This window comes from Gossypium hirsutum, chromosome D01, assembly GCF_007990345.1.
Source record: "Gossypium hirsutum isolate 1008001.06 chromosome D01, Gossypium_hirsutum_v2.1, whole genome shotgun sequence".
NCBI lineage: Eukaryota > Viridiplantae > Streptophyta > Magnoliopsida > Malvales > Malvaceae > Gossypium > Gossypium hirsutum.
Window position 1 is genome coordinate 18761900 of NC_053437.1, and position 5905 is coordinate 18767804.

Here is a 5905-nt window from a genome sequence, read left to right on the forward strand (position 1 = left end):
AAATAAAGTGGTCTGGTGCACCACATCTGAAACAGGCATTTCCATTTGCTTTACACTCTCCGGGATGACATCTACCGCATTGGGCACATTCTGGCCTAGTGGGTCGAGTACTACCCGTACTTGCAACTGTAGTAGTTTGAGCTCTAGAACCCTCAAATCTTTTGCCTCTGCTTCGACTAGAATATCTGGTTGGAAAATTTGATCCACTAGGGAACTCTCTAGGCCTCTTGGAAATAGACTGAAATGATCTGCTCATCTACCTGTTCTTCGTCTCTTGCGCCTCAATTTCAGCTTTGCCATTTTCTTTTTTTAACAAATCCTCTACTTTACAGGCTCTCTCAACTAGAACAACAAACTCTTTTATCTTTAGAACACCAACTGACAGTCGGATATCATCATTGAGCCTATCCTCAAATCTTTTACACATAATAGCTTCTTTAGATACACACTCTCGAGCATACTTACAGAGTCTGACAAATTCACGTTCATACTCAGTAACAGTCATCTTACCCTGCTTTAACTCAAGGAACTCTTTTCTTTTCTGGTCAATAAACCTCTAACTAATATACTTTTTACGGAACTCCTCTGAAAGAAATCCCAAGTAACTCTCTCACTCAGTACAACTGACACAAGAGTCTTCCACCAATGATAGGCCGAATCTCTAAGGAGTGAGACAACACACTTCAACATTTCTCAGGTGTATAGGATAACTCATCAAATACTCTGATAGTATTCTCAAGCCAAAATTCTGCTCTCTCTGCATCAACATCATTAGTAGCCCGAAACTCTTTAGCCCCTTGTTTTCTAATCTTATCAACTGGTGGCCTTTCTCTAATAACTGTACTTATACTTGTAACTAGGGGAGCTACATGGGGAATCTGAAAATCATGAGGGGGTGGAGGTCTAACAGCCGGATTCGTAAGAACGAACTCGGTAAACCATTCATTCATAGCTTGGAAGAAGGCTTTTCGAGCCCTTCCTCCCTAACTAATGTAACAGGCCGATCACTACCATCTAGTGGTAGTGTCCCTTCTGCGGGAGCGAGCGCATTACTTTCTACATCATTTGTACCAGCTCTTTCGGGATCTATAACTATGAAAGAAAAATATTTTAAAATCGTCAGGAGTCGTCACACTATCAAAATACAAGTATGGCATGTATAGCTAGACTCTTTTTCATATTGAATATTTTGAGAACCGACTAAACCTGCTCTGATACCAAAAAATGTAACACCCCCCACACGAGACTGTTGCCAGAGTTGAGCACGAGGTGTTACCTGACTTAACTTACTAGCTCGGAGCATAAAAAAATTGCTTTTAAAAATTAATTCACTCACATTCAATCAATAGTCCCTAAAAGAACTCTCGAGACCCTAAAACATGCAAGAAAAATGGTTTGGGTCCCAACCGGGAACATTAAAAAATTTCCGATTACTTAAACAAATAAAAATAATTTCTTTCACTATTCACAATAAAATTGTCCACCTGCGCAGCAGTCACTAAATTAATTATAAATCGAGCTACAAAACTCGAAATTTAGATCCGTTAATTTTCCCTGAAAATAGACTCATATATATTTTTACCATAAATTTTTTCAGAATTTTTGGTTTAGCCAATTTGTACATTTTATTAGTTAAATTCTCCCCTGTTTCACTGATTGACTGTCCTGACATCTTGTCACTAAAATTTAATTATCTCATTGTACAAACTTTATATGGTCTTCTCACTTGTTTCTAAAGAAAATAGACTCAATAAAGAATCTAGATATATAAATTACAACTCATACATATTTTTGTACAATTTTTAATGATTTTATAAAATTAGAACAGGGGATTCCAAAAACCACTTTGACCTTGTCTAACTAAAATGCAAATATCTCAGAATACATAATTCCTTTGTCTACACTATTATTTTTCTATGAAAATAGACTCAATAAGACTTAATTCTATATATAATTCACCCTATAATTCATTTTATACTATCCTTGATGATTTTTCAAGTTCACATCACTACTGCTGTCTCAAAATTGATTCACTGCCAATTTTTACTTTTTCATGATTTCTATGCATAATTTATCACCTAGACTTTTATAACAACAAACACCTTCATACTTAGCCATTTTAATAACTATTCATCATCAAATATTTACATATCATATTTTGGTCATAATTTAAGAATATACAATAGAAATGACTACGTTCCTATACATGCCATAGCTCGAACCATTTATCGTCTTAAAATACCAAGTTGTAGTGGTTGATAGTGTGAACGCTCTCCGACATCTTCAAGATCCCGAATATGCTTGATAATATTATATGAAAGAAAAAGAAATAAAAGAAGTAAGCATAAAGCTCAGTAAGTTTACAAGTAAATAAATAACAACATTTAACACAAATAATGATATGCAAGTATCATGTTCTTAAGTTTCCTCTTTACTTACTCTCATTTACTTGTTTATTTACTTACCTATTTAGTTAGCTTAAGATTACAACTTACTCTTCTCTTGCTGAAATGTTGGTTCTCACTGATATCATAACATATTCTTACCTCTTATAACTCACCTGAAGTTGCTAATTATACTTTTACTTGAACTTCCATAGGACATAATCTGTTTTCTCGCCCGTTGAGCCACATTAGAATAATAAGGATACTTGGGTATCTTTTCTGATAATAACATGCCAAAGCCATGTCCCAGACATGGTCTTACATGAGATGTTTCTTGTACTACCAATGTCATATCCCAGATATGGTCTTACATGGGAGTTCTCATATCGGTGCCCATGCCATGTCCCAGACATGGTCTTACGGGGGACCTCTCATCTCGGTGCTAACGCCATGTCCCAAACATGGTCTTACATGGGACCTCTCATAACCTTAATGATGCCAATGCCATGTCCCAGACATGGTCTTACATGGGATCTCTTTACCCAAATGTCATGACATTTGTATCCAATACACTCCTAATGTTTCAAGAGGGCTTTTATCACTAATTCTCTGTCATCTCATACTTAAGTCAACATTAAATAGTTTCATGAAATAAATACATAATTGCTGGAAAATAGCAGTATTAATAATAATTATTTAAATATTGCATTTATTTACTGTAAACTTACCTCGGTACAAAATTTAACCAAATCTAGCAACTTAGTCCTCTATCTTTTTCTTTCCACAGTCTAACTCCGAATTTTGCTCTTCTTGATCTATAATAGCAAATTTAGCTTATTTAATACTCACATTCATCAAAAAAATCCTTGACTCGAACTTTGGAAAAATTATGATTTTGCCCCTAAACTTTTGCATAATTACACTTTTACCCCAAAGCTCGAAAATTAAACTTCATCTCTTATTCTTCTGTTTTATGAAATGCTAACATTTTTCTCTTCTATGACAACATCAAATTCCCACTCTATCATGTACTTATGAACATTAGGTATTTTTACCGATTATATCAATATACTTGTTTTCACTTAAAATCGAATAGCAAAAGTTGTTTAACATAATTTCAAGCTTCATATTATACCATAAAACATCAAAATAAACACATTTCACCTATGGGTATTTTTACAAATATAAACCCTAGGTTAAATTATTGCTAGAATAAGCTAAATCAAGTTACTGAGACTCTAAAAACGTAAAGAACATTAAGAACGGGGCTTGGGATCACTTACTATGGAGCTTGGAAGCTTGAAAACCCTAACTATGGCTTCCCCCTTACTATTTTCGTTCACCATGGAGAAGATGAGCACATTTTGCCATCTTTTTCCCTTTTTAATTCTTTTTATTACTAAATTACCAAATTGTCCGTAACTTAAAAATTTCCTATTTCACTTATCTCATGTTCATTTTTGTCTACCAACTTAACCAATCGTCTAATTACCATATAAAGACCTCCAATTTAAAGTTTCATAACAATTGGACACCTCTAACATGTAGAACTCAACTTTTACACTTTTTACAATTTAGTCCTTTTGACTAAATTGAGTGCCCAAACGTCAAAATTTTTGAACAAAATTTTTACGAAGTCTTTTCATGAAATTGTAGACCATAAAAATAAAGTAAAAATAAATTTTTCCTTATCGGATTTGTGGTCTCGAAACCACTGTTCTTACTAGGCCCATAATCGGGATGTTACAGAGGCATCGAAGTGCAGACAGAGGCATCGAAGTGCAAACAGAGAGACCAAAGTGCAATCCCGTACAAGCACGCTTACTGACCCTATGGGCATGCCAATCGTACCTTAGTGATTACTATGTTCAACTGGACAATTTACTAAATTTTTCACTTTCACTTGACGTGCATTTCCATAGTAACCATACATAATCAATAATTTCAATAAGTTCACATTAAGATTTCATCATTTGTAATTTCATCCATTTTCTCAATCAATATAATATCTATACTTACTCATCAATAGCCACTTCATATTTCATCTTCAAAATAAATTAACTAACTAACACAGAAGCAACATCAATACTAAACATAATATAATATAATTCTTTTATACTATGAACTTACCTATTACCAATTTCGATTAAAACACAAGGACCTACACCACAATTTTCCCCTTTCCTTGGTTATTGTCTTTTTGGCTCGGTTCTTGATCTATATAGAAATTAAATTCAATCTATTAAATTTCACATTCAATTTAATGCAAAAGACCATTAAATTTTCATTAAATTACACATTTTTCCTAAAATTTTACATTTTTGATAGTTTAGTCCCTAAACCTAAAATCTCCAAATTTAGCAAAATTTGCCAAACATCCAAGCTAGCCGAATTTACTACCAATTTTGTAACACCCCTTACCCGTATCCGTTGTCGGAATAGGGCACGAGGCATTACCGGAGTTTACTGAACATTTTCAATAATTTTGAGTCATTTATTATTCTTATTTACATAATCTCATATTTACATGTCATAAAACATATCATTTTCTTGTTGTTTCTTCTTAAATATAAATTATTCAATTAATTATGAAAATATTTCATGTACCATAATTTTTTTACAAGTTCAATGTATATTTATTCCAGAGGAAGTTCATAATCTTGAATATGCATAATTATCAGGCAAGTTTCACAGACATGTATTTTCCATGTCATATTTTAGTATATCACATAATTATCATTTCTATGTATTTCAAGTTTAATTTCATGATTTTAAGTACTTATCATTTTCTATTTTTATCCCGTTGAATTTCTCGAAATTTCGATGGATTTTCAGAGGTACACTTTAGTGTACAAATTTGGGTCCGTCAATTCATATTCATGTGCGCACATTTCCATTTTAGAGAGCACACTCCCGCGAACCTCATCCTTACAGCGGGATTACCAGTCCAGGCTAAATCCCCTGTAATATTAACTCATAGAGTATTGTCGGGATTACCAGTCCAGGCTAAATCCCCTGCAACGACAATTACTCTAATGAGCTTGGATTTGAATTACCAGTCCAGGCTAAATTCAGACCCTAATTCGGATTACCAGTCTGGGCTAAATCCATTTTCCACATATTCTTCGAGAGGGCTATATCAGGATAGGATCACCTGTCCAGGCTAGATCCTTTTTACCGTCAATTCTTTTTCAGAGATCCATCGAATTTTCCTTCCATTCAAACAGGATTTCTTCCCCTTTTTATTAAATATATCAATGTTTCATCAATTTTCATACAATGAACATTCAAATCATATTCACATCAATAACAAACATTTCAAGAATTTAAGAACATAGTTCAAGTTACACGAACTTACCGGGCTAAATTGCAGAAATATCAAAATTTAGGGACATTTTGGTAAATTTCCATTTTTCTCAAATTTCCACCCAAATCTTGATCTAAATTAATATTTCATTCAATTTATTAATTTAAATGATAAAACAATTCATTTCATGCAATTTGGTCATTTTTGTCATTTT